The sequence below is a fragment of the Sapajus apella genome, unplaced genomic scaffold, assembly GCF_009761245.1.
Source record: "Sapajus apella isolate SASKATOON/1434 unplaced genomic scaffold, GSC_monkey_1.0 scaffold22, whole genome shotgun sequence".
In the NCBI taxonomy this organism is placed as follows: Eukaryota; Metazoa; Chordata; class Mammalia; order Primates; family Cebidae; genus Sapajus; species Sapajus apella.
This window is the reverse complement of record NW_022436962.1, coordinates 15,401,929-15,422,210: the sequence shown is the minus strand read 5'-3', so window position 1 is coordinate 15,422,210 and position 20,282 is coordinate 15,401,929. Positions and strand designations below refer to the sequence as shown.

Below are 20,282 nucleotides of genomic sequence, written 5' to 3'. Positions count from 1 at the left end.
GACGGGGTTTCACCATGTTGACCAGGATGGTCTCGATCTCTTGACCTCGTGATCTACCCGCCTCGGCCTCCCAAAGTGCTGGGATTACAGGCGTGAGCCACCGCGCCCGGCTTAGCTATCTCTTTTCAAAGATATCTATATCCTTAATATATAGCTTTATTTTATAATATATATCTTTATAATTAATATAAATTCTATAATGATTTGGCGAAATAGTTGCTATACCTTGAGAGGCTGAGTTCTAATAGTTTTACAATATTTTTTAGCCTGTTTTCCCTAATGCTAATAGTAACACAGACTCACACAATATCCCACTTCAATTATGTGATCACCTTATATAGTTAGTCCTATTCTCTCCTTCTTCCCGCTACCACCTCCTCAAAGTAAAACCTGCCCTCTTATTCTCTAAAGGCCACATCTCTGTCCCAGGACTTTTGCCTACTTGAAATGCTTTACTGGATTTCCTCCTCTATCTTTCCATATCCTACTTACCCTTTAAGAACAAACTTAAATCTCACATTCTCCACAAATTTCCCTTGGGTAGGTCAGAATACAATGATATCTGCCATCCCTCAACATCTATACAGCTCACAACCTCAACTGCGTATTTGAGTACCCATTATCTTTAGGCCTATATTCAACAAATGTTTCTTTCATCAACCACCAAAAGATTTTAGGCTCCTCGAGGGCAAGGATTATTAGCTGAGCACAGCATTTCCCTTTTATTTCCTTTGTATCTGGGGTAGGGTATATAATCAACAATCTACCTTGATGGTAGAATTAAATGGATTAAGTGAGGTAACAATCAAGAATATGAGTGCATGCATTTCCAAGTGAAATACAAATGGAAAGTATGTTTTTCTAACACTACAGGCTGCTTAAGTAGCCTGTGGCTAGCACAAAAGAAGGCACAAAATGACTTTCAGGATTGGAAAACAGTCACGTGCTGCATAACAAAGTGTTGTCAACAGCAGACCGCATATATGATGGTGGTCCCATATAATACTGTATCTTTACTGTACCTTTTCTTGTTTAGATACACAAATACTTTTGCAAATTGCCTACAGTATTCAAAACAGTTGCACACTATACAGGTTTGCAGCCTAGAAGCAATAGGCTATACTCTACAGCCTAGATGTATAGTAGGCTATACCATTTAGGTTTGTGGAATTATACCCTATGTTTGCACAATGACAAAACTGTCTAATGATGTACTTCTCAGTACTTAGCCCCATCGTTAAGCATAATCATATTAGGTTTAAGAACATGTCACATATTTTTTAAAAAACACTTTTTCTGGGCACCTAAATCTTGGGTCTCCTCCAAAAAGAAATTTATGTTTTTCATAGCGTATGCATTCAGCAATCCATTCCTTAGCCTAAAGATGCATTTACATTTGTTTTTGTTTTTTCTCCCCCAGAATTACATCCCAGCATTGCATAATGCTTAGGTGGGACAGGCCACGACTGAATTTTCCCAAACATTAGATGTATTTAGAAGCAGTTAATATTATAACTCCATTGGCTCTGGGTTAAAACAGAAGTTTCCAATTCTTGATTATTTTAGGTATTATGGTACAGAAAGATCTTTTCCTATTACACCCTTCCCATAAGTATATAACATCTATTGGGCAGTCTGCTGTGCCACATATTAAGATACAGTACTAGCGCTAACGTCAGTACTTCCTTCATTCCAAAGACAATTCTAAGTGTTTTATATGTACTAATTTAAGTCTCCAACAATCCTTTAAAGCAAATTCTGAAAGTCAGAGATGATTTCCTGCCTTCAAAAGATTCCAAGCAAGTTGAGAAGGCAAGATACAGAACACAGAAAGTAATGCTATCAGGCAAAATGGAAAAGGCACTACGCTACAGTATGTATTTACCACATGTATACTGACTACTCTCCACACAATCTGAAATCAAAAAGAATTCCAGAGTGCTTACAAGATTAAATATAAACAGAAAAATTAAATGAGAATTAAATGCAAGAAAGTTTTACAAGGGTATTTGACTGCTATATTTAAGAGCTTTTTTGTTTGTTTGTTTTACTAAGTTTCTTGCCAGCTAAGGAAAAACGGTTGTGAAGAGTAGGCCAAACTCTAAACGGTTAAATGAGAGAAGAGATGCTGCTATCATCTACTGTTGGCTGGCCTACTTGTAGGTTCAAGACATGCAACATTTTTATATAGGTCAAAAACATTTTTATAGTAGTTATCCTAGTAGGAAAAGATGGTAATCATGGTTTTCATTATTTAAAAAATTATGAAATATTTTGCATTTGTAGATGTTTAATATGACCCAACTCAGGTACATTTCTGAAACAGTAACACTGAATTTTCTCATGAGAAAAAAGAGCAGAAAATATAAATAGGTTGAAAAAAGATCAGCCTATCTTCTTGCTGTATTTCATAAACATGAGTAACAATCTGTAAGAAAAAGAACACATAGGCTGGGTGTGGTGGTTCATGCCTGTAATCCCAGCACTTTGGGAGGCTGAGGCAGGTGGATCACCTGAGGTCAGGAATTTGAAACCAGACTGGCCAACATGGTGAAACCCCATCTCTACTAAAAATACAAAAAAATTAGCTGTGCATGGTGGCGCATGCCTGTAATCCCAACTACTTGGGAGGCTGAGGCAGGAGAATCGCTTGAACCTGGAAAGTGGAGGCTGTAGTGAGCCCAGAATGTGCTGTTGCACTCCAGCCTGGGCAACGAGGTTTTCTTGAACTGATAAACTGATGACATATATCTGTTTTAAATGGATACTGATTTCTTCCAAAATGTGTAAATAAGTGAGTAAATAAGGGATGAGTATTTAAGGTCCTAGTGATCTCTATTTAAATGAGGAGAATGGCCTACACATAAACCTATAAGTATACAGTTGATCTGCATTATCCATGGAGACAAGTTCCTGGACTCCCCCGGATACCAAAATCTGAGGATGCTTAAGTCCCTTATGTAAAATGGTATAATATTTGCATTAACCTATCTAATGCCTCCTGTATACTTTAAATCATGTCTATATTACTCATACCTAATACAATGTAAATGCTATGTAAACAGTTGTTGTACTATATTAAATAAGGAATAATGACCTGAAAAAAAGTCTGTACATATTCTGTATAGACTCTTCCTCCCTCCCCTGGAGAATTTTTGATCCAGGGTTGGTTGAATCCACAAATGTGGAACCCACAGATATGGAAGGCCAACTGTATTTTGATCTTCCCAAGTATTTACCAAGGAGCAATTAAGACTACTGTCTACTATCATGGTATACCATGTTTAACAATTTCAAATGCCTGAAGTCTTTATGTTGCCACAAGGAAATTTGACTATACACTTACTTAAGAATATATGTAATGACCTGCAGTATCAATTTGTAGTCACTGCTTCAGCAACACAGCTAAGGATTTATTAAAATCATTCTTCCAAAAATAAAAGATAAAAAAATTTTAAAAAGCATTATTCTAGAAAATGTCACTAAATCCACAATATAAAAAGCTCTGCATGAATATTACAAAAGGTACAACAAACTGTACAATCTAGAAATTATCTTTAAAAAATATATATGCTTTGCTAAATACATAATTAATTTAAATTTGGCTAAAATATGTGTTTTTAAAGCACATTTTAAACTGTATTTCAATGTATTATGACTGCTACTTGACCTCACTAAATAATTCTCATCACTGTAAAAATCCCTGCATGGCCTCATGCTAAGGGAGACTCAAGATAACTCTAGGGAAAGGCAGTATTTCATCTTTGGAGGATTATTAACAAACTTTTTAAAACTCACAAAAGCCCTGCTATTTTTTTCAGGATTATTAACAAACTTTTTAAAACTCACGAAAGCCCTGCTAGGTTTTTCCTAAATTCTTATTTTTTTTTCAATATTCAACTTGAAAATCTGGCTCACGCATTTATTGATTGATTGATTGATTGATTGATTGATGGAATCTCGTTCTGTCACCCAGGCTGGAGTACAGTGGCACAATCTCAGCTCACTGCAACCTCCGCCTCCTGGGTTCAGGCAATTCTCCTGCCTCAGTCTCCCAAGTAGCTGGGACTACAGGCACCCGCCACCTTGCCCGGCTAATTTTTGTATTTTTAGAAGAGACAGGGTTTCACCATATTGGCCAGGCTGGTTTCAAACTCCAGACCTTGTGATCCACCACCTTCGCCTCCAAAGTGCTGGGATTACAGGTGCGAGCCACTGCACCAGGCCCTGGCTCACATTTTTAAGAAGTATACTGCTCTAGTATACTGTTTTTCAAAGTGTAGGTTGCAAGCCAGGTCACAACCAGAGTTAAGGAAAAAAAATCAGAGTGTATTGCACATAAGGATATTATGTCATGGAAGTATGTAAGTTGTGAAATAAAATGTGTTTCTCACTATAGTCTGCAGTCAAAAAGAGTTTGAAAGCCACTGCTTTACAAAATGTAAAGTACTGCAAGAGCTCACACTATACAGCATGCCCAAGATCATAAAGCAAATTTGTACTCAAGCCAGGATTTAAACCACCTAGAATGTAAGGTAAACAAGTATGAGAATACTGTTTCTGAAATATCAAATGTTCCTTTAAAAGCTGTATTTTAAATCCTTACCCACTTAAAAAGTTCACAGTGCATATTAGTTAAAAATGGCAATTTTGTTTTTCTCCCCCTCCCTCCAAAAAAAAATAAAAACCCACAATAACAGAGAACAGAAGAACAGGCCCTTAGGCAAGAGACTTCCACAAATTTCAGGGAAAACTTTAAGCAGGTGAAGTGGTAACTGGCAAAACTAAGAGGAAGTCACATCCTAGAATAGACAGAAGGGGGATTACAGACAAGGGTCCTACAAAACTTCAGATTAGCTCAAGATTAAGAAATATCTAGGGAAACAGAGGAAGACATTAACTGAAATAGGTGGATTAAATAAAAGTCTAGACTTGCTGAAGAGTCTGCTATCCCACTCCAAAAGACAGTTAAGCATTCAGGCTTCAGGCGAAAGAAAATTAGAAGGTTCTTTCCTAAAGAAACTGAATAGTGCCAGAGAAGGATTCCTACCTTCTTCTAGCATTTAACTAGTTCCCTGGCCAAATTACTCTAAACAAAACCAGATAATCAATCAACCCCAACCAACTCTTACAGTAACTTTTTGTTTATCCAAACATATTAATGCAAAGTAAAAGATCACCAGACATTCAAGGAATGACCACAACATGACATAAAACCAAATACACAGAAAAACATGATTCCAAAGGGATAATTTAATACATCACTGAAAATTCAGCAGAAAAAAATAAACGTTTTCAGATTAGACAACAATAACAATAAAAAAACTCACCCACAAAGGAATCAGAGGTTAAATATCCATGGAATTACTTATCAGTAAAAGTCATGCCAGAAGATAATGGGGCTATCCTATTAGAATTCTAATGGAATCTAGAACTCTAACTAGTCAACTATCAATTAAGTACAGAGGTTCAGGAAGGGTATTTTTAGACATGCAAATACTTGAGAAATTTACCATCCTCACTACCTTTCTTAGGAAATTATCTGAGATATAACGTAGCAGTAAGGGAGAAAAAGAAAGGAATGGACTCTAGGAACAGAGAAATCAACATAGCAAAGTAGTAAAAGACTAAAGAGCAAGTGAGCTAGATTATAGCAGGAGAAAAGAGGGCCCCAGAAGAGTGATCTCTAGGCAGGGTCAATAGAATATCTCATTACGTGAAGATTTGAGAGAGAAACTGAGAATATGTTAAAGGTACAAGAATAAAAAGGAGACAACTAGAAACTCCAGGAAAAACTAAAAAACTACAAGAAAAGAAACTTATTTTGTGGTTCTGGAACCTACACAAACACACAATATAAACCTCATCCACTGACTTCACTTTTAGAATTAATCACAAAGCTGATCATGGTGGTTCATGCCTGTAATCCCAACTACCTGGGTGGTTCAGGTGGGAGGATCACTTGAGGCCAGGAGTTCGAGACCAGCCTGGGTAAAATAGTGAGACCTTGCTCTTAAAAAAGAAAAAAATATCAGCCGGGCATGGTAGTACACACCTGTAGTCCCAGCTACTCAGGAAGGTGAGGTAGAGGATCCCTTGAGCCCAGAAGTCTGAGGCTGCAGTGAGCTATGATGGTGCCAACTGCATACCAGCAGCCTGGGCGCCTGAGTGAGACCTTGTCCCTTAAAAAAAAAACAACTTGGCTGGGCGCAGTGACTCACACCTGTAATCCGATCATTTTGGGAGGCCAAAGCAGGCTGTTCACGAGGTCAAGAGATCAAGACCATCCTGACCAACACGGTGAAACCCCGTCTCTACTAGAAATACAAAAATTAGCTGGGTGTAGTGGTGTGCACCTGTAATCCCAGCTACTCAGGAGGCTGAGGCAGGAGAAGTGCTTGAACGCAAGAGGCAGAGGTTGCAGTGAGCCGAGATCTCGCCACTGCACTCCAGCCTGGCAACAGAGCGAGACTGTCTCAAAACAAACAAACAAAACATTAACTTATAAATTATAGAAAACTTAATTATGGTTATAGAAAATAAATGATATCAACCTTAAAAATGTAAAAGTGAAGGTTAAAGAAGAGGAGAAACTGTGGGGCACTTACCTTTCCAACTTAACTATTAATCCCTTTTTTGTATGGCTAATTCCATTCATACCGACACTTAAAGGTCTCTGAATGGCCTGTTTGCACATGCACTGATTGGAATGCACTCTCATCATTCTTCATTCTCTTCAGAAACAAAGACAATGACCATCCAAACATGAACCAATGAGAAAATCTTTAATGGGTTTCAAGAATATCGGGACCATTAAACATGATTATATACTTTGCTGTTAGAGAATCGAAGTACATTAACCTAAAACCATTACATATTTACAAAACTTCCCTTGTTCAAATTCCATGTTTATAGTACAAGTACTACCCTTGTACTATAGTACATGTTTGGTTGATCATTGTCTTTGCTTCTGAAGAGAATGAAGAAGAATGATGAGAGTGCATTCCAATCAGTGCATGTGCAAATAGGCAATTCAGAGATCTTTAAGAATCAGTATGAGCCGGGCACGGTGGCTCAAGCCTGTAATCCCAGCACTTTGGGAGGCCGAGGCGGGTGGATCACGAGGTCAAGAGATCGAGACCATCCTGGTCAACATGGTGAAACCCCGTCTCTACTAAAACTACAAAAAATTAGCTGGGCATGGTGGTGCGTGCCTGTAATCCCAGCTACTCAGGAGGCTGAGGCAGGAGAATTGCCTGAACCCAGGAGGTGGAGGTTGCGGTGAGCCGAGATGGCGCCATTGCACTCCAGCCTGGGTAACAAGAGCGAGACTCCGTCTCAAAAAAAAAAAAAAAAAAGAATCAGTATGAATGGAATCAGTGATGAGGGAGTAATAGTTAAGTTGGAAAGGTAAGTGCCCCACAGTTTCTCCTCTTGTTTCACTAAACTTTACTTTTACATTTTCAAAGTTGATATCATTTATTTTCTATAACCATAATTAAGTTTCCTATTAATTTAAAAGTTAATGTTTTGTTTGTACTATAAGCATGGAATTTGAACAAGGGAGTGTAATACTTCTGAAATTTGTCCCGAGACTGACACTTCTCAAGGCTTAATCTACTTCTCTTGTGAATGTAGGCTGGCCTTTATAGCCTGCTTCTAGGGAAGAAAGTATTTTGGAAGTTATACGACATGACTTCCAAGGATAGGTCATAACAGATGTGACTTCCAAAGTTGATTCTTCGTGGAAAGATCCAGAGCTACAAAAGTCCTCAAAGTATACGAGGCATACCTCAGAGATACTGCAGGTCTGGATCTAGACCATTGCAATAAAACAAGTATTACAACAACATAAATCACATGAATTTTTTGGTTTCCTAGTGCATAAAGTTATGTTTTCACGATATTGTAGTCTATTAAGAGTATAATAGCATTATGTCTTAAAATACATATATATACCCTAATTGAAAATACTTTATTGCAGCTGGGCATGGTGGCTCATGCCTGTAATCCCAGCACTTTGGGAGGACAAGGCAGGTGGATCGCCTGAGGTCAGGAGTTCGAGACCAGCCTGACCAACATGAAGAAACCCTCTCTCTACTAAAAATACAAAATTAGCCAGGCATGGTGGCATATGCCTGTAGTCCCAGCTACTTGGGAGGCTGAGGCAGGAGAGTCGCTTGAACCCAGGAGGCGGAGGCTGTGGTGGGCCGAGATCACACCATTGCACTCTAGCCTGGGTGCAAAACTTCATCTGAAAAAAGAAAATACTTTATTGCTTAAAAACGTTAATGATCATCTAAGCCTTCATTAAGTCATGATCTTTTTGCTGATGGATGGTCTTGCCTCAGTGTTGATGGCTGCTGACTGATCAGGGTGGTGGTTGCCGAAGGTTTGGTGGTGGCTGTGGCAATTTCTTAAAAGAGGACAAAAAGTTTGCCACATTAATTGACTCTTCCTTTCATGAAAGACTTCTCTGTAGCATGTGATGCTGTTTCACAGCATTTTACCCACAGTAAAACTTCTTTAAAAAATTGTAGTCAACCCTCTTAAACCCTGCAGCCACTTTATCAACGACGTTTATGTAATGTTCTAAATCCCCTGTCATTTCAACAAAATTCACAGCATCTTCATGAACCATAGGTTCTATCTCAAGAACACTTTCTTTGCTTATCCATAAAAAGCAACTCCTCATCCATTCAAGTTTGGTTTTTCTTTTTCCCTTTTTTTTTTTTTTTTGAGACAAGGTCTCGCTCTGTCACTCAGGCAGGAGTGCAGTGGTGTGATCACAGCCTACTGCAGCCTCAACCTTCTGGACTCAGACAACCCTCCCACCTTAGCCCCCTGAGTAGTTGGGACCACAGGCGCACAGCACCACACTCGGCTAATGCTTGTATTTTTTGTATAGATGAGGTCTCACCATGTTGCCCAGGATGGTCTCCAACTCCTGGGCTCAAGCGATCCACCCACCTCAGCCTCCCAAACTGCTGGGATTACAGGCATGGGCCACCACACCCAGCCCCATTCAAGTTTTATGATAAGACTGCAGCAGTTCAAGCCTACCTTCTAGTTCTCTTGCTGTTTCCACCACACCTGCAGTTACATCCTCCACTGAAGTCTTGAATCCTCAAAGTCATCCATGAGTGTTGGATTTCTTCCAAAATCCTGTTAATGTGGGTATTTTGACTTTTTCCCATGAATCATGATGTTCTTAGTAGCACCTAGAATGGTTAATCCTTTCCAGAAGGTTTTTTATTTACTTTGCCCAGATCCATCAGAAGAATCATCTGTGGCAGCTACAGTGTTATCAATTGTACTTCTTAAGACAAAAGTCAAAACTAGGCCTTGATTCATGGCTGCAAAATGGACATTGTGTTAACAAGCATGAAAGCATTCATCGCCTTGTCCATTTCCATCAGAGATCTTGGGTGATGAGGTACAATGTAAGTGAGTAGTAAAATTTTGAAAGGAATCTTTTTTTTCTGAGCAGTAGGTCTCAATGGTGGGCTTAAAATATTCAGTGAACCATGCTGTAAACAGATACTCTCTCATCCAGTCTTTGTTGTTCCATTTATAGAGCACAGGAAGAGTCGATTTAGCATAATTCTTAAGAGCCTTGTGATTTGAGAGATGGTTAATGAGCACTGGCCTCAACTGAAAGTCACCACCTGCATTAGCCTCTAATAAGAGAGTCAGCCTGTCCATTGAAGCTTTGAAGCCAGGCATTGACTTCTCTTGATACAAAAGTCCTAGATGGTGGCTGGGCACAGTGGCTCATGCCTGTAATCCCACCACTTTGGGAGGCCAAGGTGGGTGGATCACTTGAGGTCAGGAGTTCAAGGCCACCCTGGCCAATAAGGTGAAACTCCGTGGTCTATTAAAAATCAAAAACTAGCTGGGCAAGGTGGTGGACACCTGTAATCCCAGCTACTCAGGAGGCTAAGGCAGGAGAATCATTTGAACCCAGGAGGCAGTAAGATGAGATCATGCCACTGCACTTCAACCTAGATGACAGAGCAAGAATCTGTCTCAAAAAAAAAAAAAAAGAAAGAAAAAAAAAAAAAAAAATCCTAGTTGGCATCTTATCCCAAAAGAAGGCTATTGGTCTACATCAATGATCGTAGTCAGATCTTCTGGATAACTTGCTGCAGATTCTACTTCAGCACGCAGCCTCATCTTGCACTTTCATTTTATGGAGATGGTGTCTTTCCTTAAACCTCTCGATCCAATCTCAGCTAGCTTCAAACTTTTCTTCTGCAACTCCCTCACTTTTCTCAGGCTTCCACAATTGAAGAGTGAGGGCCTTGTTCTGGATTAGGCTTTGGTTAAAGGAAATGTTATGGCTGTTTGATCTTCTATCTAGACCACTCAAACATTCTCCATATCAGCAATAAGGCTATTTTGCTTTCCTATCTTTCATGTGGTCACTGGAGAAGCACTTTTAATGTCCTTCAAGAGCTTTTCCTTTGCATTCACAACTTAGCTATTTGGTACAAGAGGCCTAGCTTTTGGCCAATCACAGCTTTCAACATGCATTCCCCACTAAGCATAATCATTTCTGGCTTCTGATTTCAAGTGAGATGTGAGACTCTTCCTTTTACGTCAACACTTAGCAGCCATTGCAGTTATTTAATTGGTCTACTCTCAATGTTGTTGTGTCTCAGGGAATAGGGAGGCCCAAGGAGAGGGAGAAAGACCAGGAAGTGCCCAGTTGGTGACGCTGTCAGAACACAAACAACACCTATTGATTAAGTTTGACATCTTATATGGGTGTGGTTTATGGTGCCCCAAAATAATTACAATAGTAACATTAAAGATCACTGATTGGAGACCACCATAACAGATATAATAATGAAATGTTTGTAATATTGTGAGAATCTCCAAAATGTGACACAGAGACACAAACTGAGTACACGCTATTGGAAAAACGGGACCAACAGACTTACGCAATGCAGGTTTGCCACAAACCTTCCATTTGTTTTAATAAAATGAAACCCGCAATATCTGGGAAATGCAATAAAGTGAAGCACAGAACAATGAGATGCACTTGTATGTATACTTCATATTTATATAAATCTAAAATATCAGAGAAATAATAAAATCTACATAGTTGAGTATACAGCCTGGCTTATTTCAGTGACTCATTCAATATTAGCAAACTTTGTAAGAACTTTTTGAAGTAAATTAGAATCTTTAGGAAAATATTGCAAAGAAGTTTTACATTACATTCTTTAATGTCAATTTATGAAACTTACATAGGAAGACCATACAACTAGATTAAGAGGTCTTTAAGTTTGGGTGTTTTAACTCTGTATTACGTATATCTGACTACAGAAATGTCATGGAAAATGAAACCTCATACTCAACCACACAGGGATGTTAGTTCACCCTCAACAGAGAATAAATCCAGTTTCCCGAGAAGCATAGTGCTCATGATGAATTTTCAATGTCTGAGTCTATTCCTCTGCCTTACAAACTCAGATACATTTTTAAAACCATATATAATATAAATATAAATTCCCCCAAGCACATAAGACAGTAATAAAAACCTATTAATTCAGGATGAGAAACTATTCCCCACATACTATATTAGAATATTCTGATTATGTGTTCCCATAGGAAGACTTAAAAAACAAGCCAAATCATAAGCATAATGATGCCTGGGGTATTCATTTTCTATTCTTAGTAACAAATTATCCTAAAATTCTGTGGCTTAAAACAACTATTAGGCTGGGCATGGTGGCTTACGCCTGTAATCCCAACACTTTGGAAGGCTGAGGCAGGAGAACTGCTTGGGCCCAGGAGTCGAAGACCAACTTGGGCAACACAGCAAGAACTTGTCTCTACAAAAAATTTAAAAATTAGCCAGACTTAGCCAGGCATGGTGGCTCATGCCTGTAATCTCAGCATTTTGGGAGACTGAGGCGGGTGGATCACTTGAGGTCATGAGTTTGAGATCAACCTCGCCAATATGGTGAAACCCCATCTCTACTAAAAATACAAAAAAATTAGCCAGACGTGTGTGGCACACACCTATAGTCCCAGCTCCTAAGGAGGCTGGGGCAGAATTGTTTCAACCTGGGAAGCAGAGGTTGCAGTGAGTCAAGATCAAGCCACTGCCCTTCAGCTTGGGCATTGCAGTGAGACTCTATCTCAAAAAAAAAAAAGAAAGTTAGCCAGACTTGGTGGCACATACCTGTAGATCCAGCTACTTGGAGGCCGATGTGGGAGAACTGCCTGAGGCCAGCAGGCAGAGGCAGCAGTGAGCTGTGATCATGCCACAGCACTCCAGCCTGGGCAAAAAAGCAAGAACCCATCTTAAAAAACAAAACAAAAAAACTACCTTTCTTTGTGTCAGGGATTCAGAAAGGACAGAACAGGGATAGCTTATCTCTGCTCCATGATGTCTAAGGCCTCAGCTAAAGGACAAGAAAGATAGAGGATGGGATTTTGAGAAAGCCAAATCACTCATATGTCTGGTAGTTGATGGCTTTCGGCTGACAGACTAGCTGGGGCTACTACCAGAACCTCCAACATACAGTCTCTCCATGTGGTCTGAACTCCCTCATAATATGGTGACTGTGTTCCAAGGGCAAGGAATCTGAGAAGTCTAACGAAAAAAAGCAAGAATTACATTCTTATGAATACACTTATAAAACATTCTTGAAATGCATGAAAGAGACAAAGAAATGGAGATATACTAAATTCATGGATGAGAAGAATTAACGTTTTCCCCAATGAATCTACACAAGGAAAGTAATTCAGGTTAAATTCTCAATAGAGTATTTTGGTAGAACCATTAGAGTTGTTCTTAAAAATTCATCTGGAAAAATAAAAGTGCCAAGAATAGCCAAGATGATTTTTAAGATGCAGAAGGGAAGAGTCATCTTACCACATTTACTAATTAAAACCATATGGTGTTGTGCAGGAATTCATAGACGACTGGGGAAAACAAATAAGGCATTTAAAAACATATCAGTGTACACGTACAAAAGGTTAGTATATAACAGAGTTGGTGTTTTTTTTTTAAGTTAGTAGGAAATATTTAAAATTCAATAAATTATTCCAACTATTCATATGAAAAAAAATTAGATCCTTCCTTCACACAAAAAAATTAGTTCCAAGAGAATTAAAAAAAACTAAATGTGGACAAAGAAATTGGTATACAGAAGGTACAAATGAACACCTACAAATCATTAAGGAAAAAACCCAAAATCTATGGGGAAAAAAGATCACATGAAACATAAATGACCAATAATCATATGAAAAGATATTCAACCACACTGGTAAACAGAAAAATGTAAGTATGTATAAACAGTGTACATGAATTTATACATGAAATGTCACACATCACTTACCCAATGGGTATTGGGTAAGAATGACAAAAAGTATGGGCAAGACTTCTTCCAGCAGACTAACCCTCCCTACGTACTTTTTAGTGTAAACTACTAAAAGCGAAACAAAATACAGAAAACAACTGTTTTCAGATACTGGAAGACAGGTAATACAGAACTATGATGCCTGTGTGAAGGAAAACAAAGCACCACAACTGCACCAGCTCCTATCTGCTAGGGCTCTTCTGACGGAGAAAGCACAGGAAAAAGAAACCCTAAAAGAACAAGCAGATTTAATGAGCAAAATAAAGACTGGCGATCAGGGCTACTGAGGTGGCTAGAATTTGCATAGAAAAGTACTAAAGAAAAGGCAACTATACAGACAAGGAACTTTCTATTTTCCTTATTTATATTGAAGTGATAATTTTTCTTTTATTCTATTTATGTAACAAATCATTTTTTGAATGTAAACCAGCCTTGCATTCCTGGCATAAATCCTACATGATCAAAATATTTCATTCTATTTATATATTTCTAAATTCAATTTGTTAAGATTTTATATACAATTTAAAAATGTATGTTCATAAGGGATATTGGTCTATCATTTCTTTTCTTATAATTTCCTCGTTGGGGTTTTAAATTAGGATTTAGTCAAATAGATATATAACTATTCAGATTTTTGTTTCTTCTTGTGTCCGTTTCAGAAAGTTGTTTATTTCAAGGAATTTTTCCATTTCCTCTTAAGTTTTCAGATTTATTGGCATGATTACGTACCTGAAAGCTATGAAGTCCCAGGTAAGGCGAAGGTACTAATTACTACTACAAAAAAAGCTAAAATACTAGTCCAGAGGGAGATCAACTTCTGATAAGACAAGGAGAGAAGTTCCACAGACCTACTCACCAGGGAAACTGATAGAAGTTATGTTTAAAACAGCCATTTACAGCCTGTGAAATGGTCCTAAGGGCAAATAGCAAAAAACATCTACTAAGGAATAGCTATGAAAATTCGGTTAGAATAGCAAGAGCAAGAAGTACAGTCATGCATGAACATCATGAATATATTATACAAACTTAGATGGTACCGCCTATTACACATCTAGGCTTTATGGTAGAGCCTACTGCTCCTAGGCTACAAACCTGTAAGCATGCTACTGTACTAAATACTATAGGCAACTGTAACACAATGGTATTTGTGTATTCAAATATAGAAAGGTACAGTAAAAAATATGGTATAAAAGATTTAAAAATGGCACATTTGTGCAGGACAATTAACATGAATAGAGCCTACAAGACTGGAAGTTGCTCTGGATGAGTCAGTGAGTAAGTGGTGAGTGAATGTGAATGTGAAGCCCTAGGACATTACTGTATACTATTACAGACTTTATAAACTGTACACTTAGGCTACCCTAAATTTATTTAAAACATTTTCTTTCTCCAGTAATAACCTTAGCTTAGTGTAACTTTTTTTTCTTTTTGCCATGAGGTGTGTTTATTTTCATTATTCATACAAATTATTTTCTATAATATTCTGGGACAAACCAGAGAATCTGACAGTCCAGTTAGGGGTCCCTTTAGAGGCCCACAGAACGGTGGTATCGCAGAGTGCCCAGGTTCACAGTGCAGTTTGCGACTCATGTCCATCTCGCAGGTGGCTCTTTCTCCATAACAGGACTAGAGTCTTGAAGATGACAGGGGCAGGAAATCCTCCAGGCTCTTAGGAAATTCCACTCTGTCTCTCCTGCTCAACGGTCTCTTCGGTTGGCAGGGTGTTCTTCTCCTGAGTCTCCGTTTTCTTCAGCATGGCCTTATCAAAGTTGGCGATTTCCCCCATGTCTGGTTTGTTTGCCATTTTCTTTTTCTTTTTCTTTTTTTTTTTGAGATGGAGTCTCACTCTGTTGCCAGGCTGGAGTGCAGTGGCATGATCTCGGCTCACTGCAACCTCCCCCTCCCTGGTTCAAGCGATTCTCCTGCCTCAGCCTCCCAAGTAGCTGGGATTATAGGCATGTGCCACCACACCCAGCTATTTTTTGTATTTTCTTTTTAGTGGAGACAGAGTTTCACCATGTTGGCCAGGATGGTCTTCATTTCCTGACCTTGTGATCCACCCACCTCAGCCTCCCAAAGTGCTGGAATTACAGGTGTGAGCCACTGCGCCTGTCCCCTTGTCTGCCATTTTCTTAAAACAATCAGTATAGTCCCCCTCCAAGCCCGGGCTCCTGATGCTCCCCCTACCGTAAGTTTTTTACTTATGTAAACTTTAAAATTTTAACTTTTTGACTCTTTTGCAATAACATAGCTTAAAACACACGTTGTACAGCTGTATAAAAATATTTTTTCTATCAGTATTCTGTACGTTTTCTATTTTTCAGACTTTTTAACTTTTTAAACTTTTTAATTAAAAACTAAGACACAAACACACATTAGCTTAGGCCTACACAGGGTCAGGATCATCCACATCACTGTCTTTCATATCTCCACATCTCCTTCTAGAATACCTCCTGAAGGATCTGCCTGAGGCTGTTTTACAGCTAACTTTTTTTTTTAATAAGTAGTACACCATAAAATAAAAATAGTATAATAAATACATAAGCCAGTAACATTTATTATCAAGTATTATGTATTCCACATAATTGTATGTGCTATACTTTTATATGACAGTGCAGTCAGTTTATTTACACTGGCATCACCATAAACACGTGAGTTATGTGCTATGAGTTAAAGCTATATCACTAGGGGATAGGAATTTTTCAGCTTCATTGTAGTATTATGGGACCACCATCCTATATACCATGTCATGGACCAAAACAACATTATGCAGCACATGACTGTATTTTAACCAAGACAGCTCCTTCCCCCTTGGTTCAGCTACAGAGAAACTCCACTTCAAAGAGGTGCAGCCAAGGACACATGGATCCCACTACGTCTAGCTCCCAGACATCTTTAGGTAAGGAGTAGGACGCATTGGCATTTCTCATCCTTTCCACAGCTACTTATTGTTGCTGAGGATAAGTTCTAGACAAGTGCATCTGAAAGGCAGGCCTCCTTTCTTCTGCCCAACCTCCACACATGCTACAGAGGCTCTACCTTTTGTGCAGCACTGGTAAAATTACTGGGGCCTCAATTACCTTAGCTCTGGCCCATAAAGTATTGATTCCACACTGGAGAAGGCAAGCCAAAAAGACCTCAGATTACTGCTCCCACTTCCCCCAACTGCTCAGCTCCTAAAGCAGGCTTTCAGAGAGAAGCATACCATTGTCCCTACCCCCAGCTCAGAGCCCTGACTCTTGAGATTCTGCTTGGGGGGAGAAGTACCACAACAACTGACTTCTTTACAACAGGGCATTTTAAAAAATGTTCAAGCCTAAGGGTGCTCTAAGAACAGTAGAGGTTTTGGCGAAAGATAATGGGGAGATCTGTAAATTCAATGAGGATACAGACTAAACTGTAGGCCAGTTATTGTTCAGGAGAGACAAAAAACAAAAACAAACAACAACAACAACAACAACAAAAAACAGAAGCATGGAGGCCTCCTGTTGTTAGAACAAATATCACATACTGACCTTGGGAACTACGCCTTCAAAGGAGCCTGGATTTGATTGGATTAGTTTGTAGAACAATGTGTGCACCAAAGCATTATTGAAAACAATTGAGCAATCAGCTGAAAATCAATGGAACTTAACAGCTGGAAGTACGGTCAGGAAAGGACAGAGAACCTGCCAAAACCACTGTCATCCCAAGGTGCCTGGACATACTCAAAGCTGCACCTCTCTGAGGAAGAGGATCAGAGGCTTCTGATATATACACAGATGGAGGAAGCTACACCCACTCACTTTGGGGGGCAGAGGCAGGTAGATCACAAGGTCAGGAGATCGAGACCATCCTGACCAACACGGTGAAACCCCATCTCTACTAAAAATAGAAAAATTAGCCAGGCATGGTGGTGTGCACCTGTAGTCCCAGCTACAGCAGGCGCTGAGGCAAGAGAACAGCTTGAACCCTGGAGGCTGGGGTTGCAGTGAGCTGAGATCGTGCCACTGCACTCTAGCCTGGGCAACAGAGTGAGATATGTCTCAAAAAAAAAAAAAAAAAAAAAAAAGGAGAGGGGGGCATGGTAGCATGTACCTGTAGGCTCAGTTACTTGAGATGCTGAGGCAATGAGGATCCCACTGAGCCCCGGAGTTAGCCGCCACTGTGTATTATTACAGCATCTGTGAACAGCCACTGCACTGAAGCATGGGCAACACAGTGAGACCCTCATCTCTTAGAAAAGAGAAGTTAAAACATTTCTGGGACAGTCACAAATATGTGGGAATTAAATTATTCTTAAATAACTAAAGGGTCAAAGAAGAAACCTAAAACAAAATAAAAAACATGCTGAGACAAATGAAAATAAAGACATACCAAAACTCAAGCGTGTTCTAAGGGAAAGATATAGCTATAAATGTCTATACAGGAAAGCACAAAAGATCTTAAATCAATAACCTAATCTTTGCAATTTTAAGTGACCCAATAACGGCTGAAACAATCCTGAAAAAGAAAAACAAACTAGCAAGATTCATGCTATCCCATTTCAAAACTTACTACATAAAACAAGTAATCAAGACAGTGTGGTACTGACACAAGAACAGACATATAGATCAATGGGATAGAACTGAGAATCCAGAAATAAAACCACGTGCTAATTTTCAACAAAAGAGCCAAGACCATCTAATGGGGAAAGAAGTATTTTCAACAAATGGTGAGGAGATAAATGTGATAGCTACATGCAAAAGAATGAATTTGAATCCTTACGTCATACCCTATATAAAAATTAACTCAAAATGGCCAAAGACCTAAATGTAAAGGTTAAAATTACAAAATTCTTAGAGAAAAAACATAGGAGTAAATCTTCATAGCCTCACATTTGGGAAAGGATCCTTAGATATGACTCCAAAAGCATGAGTAACAAGAAAAAAGAAAATTTAGGCTTAATCAAAATTTGAAACGTTTGTACTTCAAAGGACACCACCAAGAAAGTGAAAAGACACAGAGAGTTATATCAAGTATATATAAAGAATTCTTACAACTCAATGATAAAAAGACAACGATTCAAAAGTGGGCAAAGGATCTAAGGGGCCATTTCTCCAAGATATACAAATGGCCACTAAGCATGTTAAAAGAGACATCAGTCATTGGGGAAATGCAAATCACAACCACAAGGAGATACTACTTCACATCCATTAGGATGGCTATAATCAAAAAGTCAAAATAACAAGTAATGGTAAGGATGTGGAGCGATGAGAACCCTCATATACCACAAGTGGGAATGTAAAATAGTACAGCCACTATGGAAAAAAGTGTGGCAGTTTCTCAAGTGACTAAGCCCAGAATTACCTTATGACCAAGCAGTTCCACCCCTACGTGTATACAAAAGAGAAATGAAAATGTATATCCACACAAAAACTTGTATACAAATGTTCAAAGCAGCATTATTCATAACTGAACAGTACAAACAATCAAAATGTCTATCAAGTGAGGAATGGGTAAATAAAATGTGGTATAATCATACAACAGAATACTATTCAGCCATAAAAAGGAATGAAGCACTAACACATGCTATAACATGAAAAAATCCTTAACATTATGCGAAGTAAATGAAAGAAGCCAACTACGAAAGACCACATATTATATTATTCCATTCACATGAAATGTCCAGAATAGGGAAATTTAGAGATGGAAAGTAAATTAATGGTTGCTTAGGGAATCCCTAAAGGAATAGGGGGTGACAGCTAAAGGACATGGTATTTCTTTTTGAGATGATGAAACTATTCCAAAATTGACTGTGGTAGCTGCACATATATATCTGTGAATGTACTAAAAGCCATGGAATTGTATACTTTAAATGGGGAATTACATGGTATATGAATTATATCTTAATAGAGCTGTTTTTAAAATTTAGTTTAGTTCTGGTCTCTAAAATACTTTCATATCAAATACCCAAAACATTGCTGAGAGACAGTAAAAGTTTAAAGATCAATTGCAGCAATGCCACTGACCAATAATCACATAAACTTCATTCCACCACCAAAGAGTATACAACACAGAATCCACTAGTTTTGTCTTTATGGTGCCTATGATTTATAACGCTAAATTAATTAATAAAAATTTTCAAGGAACATGTAAATGAAATCCCAAAACCAACACTTAAAATGAAAAAGAGGTAGTAATAATAGCTTATTAAGATGGCCACAGAGGGTTGGTTTTAAGAACAGTTCACCAAACATTTTTTAATGTAATACAATAATTTGTAGTTTTCCCCTATAATGTGGTTTTAATCATACTGCTTCAAATGTATCTTCCCAGAAAATCTAGTCTATATTCATTTCTCTTAAGATATCAAATACCAAGTAAAAGAACACTGAAATCTTAATATGTTCATTATCATAAACCCTTCCTCTTCTTGCCCATCTTAAGTCAGTGATAAACTAAACTTCTGAGGTGACAACCAAGTTATTTCAAGTTGTTCAATGTTAATCCTCTATATTTAAGAATAAATAATTTGAAGTAGCAGGTATCATTTGTAACAAATAATAATTTCATAGCTGTAATTTTCCTTAGGGGAAAACATCCCTAATTACTGCTGCTAACATACTTGAAATCTAAAGTAAGATCTCATATAGGATTCATGCTACAAATTATAGAACAAGCACTGTATCATAGCAACCCAGCAATACCACTACAGTGACACGCTGAGGATGCAATCCAAGATTCTAATTTAAGAAACTGGCACAGAATATAGGACATGTAGCTTTTTTTGGCAATACCCCTAGAACATTAATAACTAAGAATCTAAAATCAGCTTTTATTTGAAACTTTAGAGAGCAGACATATAAAGTAACAATGGAAACGTTTATTAACAAATGATTCATAGCACTGTGACTAAATATGACTTATTAAGATTCTGTGATT

General features: G+C 38.3%; 1 protein-coding gene and 1 pseudogene across 2 annotated transcripts in view; both read right to left on the bottom strand.

The window, feature by feature from the left end:
- The window catches only part of PPP2R5A (protein phosphatase 2 regulatory subunit B'alpha), a 63,996-nt gene that overhangs the window by 28,014 nt on the left and 15,700 nt on the right, over positions 1-20,282 (bottom strand). The gene's annotated exons all lie outside the window — the stretch shown is intronic.
- On the bottom strand, positions 12,825-15,278 carry LOC116558904 (annotated as a pseudogene).